The sequence below is a fragment of the Sinocyclocheilus rhinocerous genome, unplaced genomic scaffold (assembly GCF_001515625.1).
Source record: "Sinocyclocheilus rhinocerous isolate Xijiao unplaced genomic scaffold, SAMN03320098_v1.1 scaffold4129, whole genome shotgun sequence".
Classification (NCBI taxonomy): Eukaryota; Metazoa; Chordata; class Actinopteri; order Cypriniformes; family Cyprinidae; genus Sinocyclocheilus; species Sinocyclocheilus rhinocerous.
This window is the reverse complement of record NW_015646383.1, coordinates 28,030-29,007: the sequence shown is the minus strand read 5'-3', so window position 1 is coordinate 29,007 and position 978 is coordinate 28,030.

The window sequence follows — 978 nt, the reverse complement described above, 5'->3', positions numbered from 1 at the left end:
CTAGAAGAGAAAGAAAGAAACTGCTTGGGGGGAAGGGAGAGAAAGAGAGAGCGATTTAAAAGGACCCTATGAAATCAGTTTTATTTGTTCCCAAATTCTTTTATTTATTTATTTATTTATATACTTACTTACAAATACTGTTTTCTGTTGTAGTTTTTCTGGATTCCATTTAATTTTTTTCTCAAATTTAGTTTTGTTTGTTTATAAATTTCATGCTTTATTTAAATTTTTCTGGATTATGTTTTAATTAATAAATTTTTATTGTATTTTATTTTATCCATAAATTCTGTTTTATTGTTTCCCATTTATGTGTTTTCAATTGTAACTTTTCTGGATTATGTTTTAATTGTTTAAAGGTGGGGTAAGTGATTTCTGGTAGCCAATGTTGACATTTGAAATCACCAAAACAAACACGCCCCTTCCCCAAAAGGGTCTCGCCCCTATTTTGATAGCTCCGCCCCACACATACGTACGCAACCCAGGCAACGATTAGTTCTGTGAAACAAAGCAAAACCAATGTTACACCGTGTCTACACCGGACGCGAGTGGCGCGGTGCGACAAAATACTATAGAACTCATAATCAGTGATGCTATCTACACCATATATAGGCCTACATATCTATGGTCTACACTGGATGCGGCGTGGCACGACACGACAAATCCCCGACAGAAAACTGCTGCTGCGTTCTATTCATGATGTTTTGACACACATTTCAAATGATTTTCAACGGTCTCTTTGTCGCATCCAGTGTACTAGACAGACTTTAGCTGTTGCGGCGCAGACACAGTGTTACTCACCTGTGGAGAAGAAACAAAGCAACCTCGGCGTTGTCTCGAGGCCTTCCAATCGCAGGCCTTCCGCTCCTTGCGTTCTCTCCAGCGCTGGAAAGCTGATTCGATATTTACACAGGTCCTACTTCTTGCCTTCTTGCCCTAAGCCTTCGTTTGTTCCGCAGACGTTTTCCTCTTTTGTTTTTT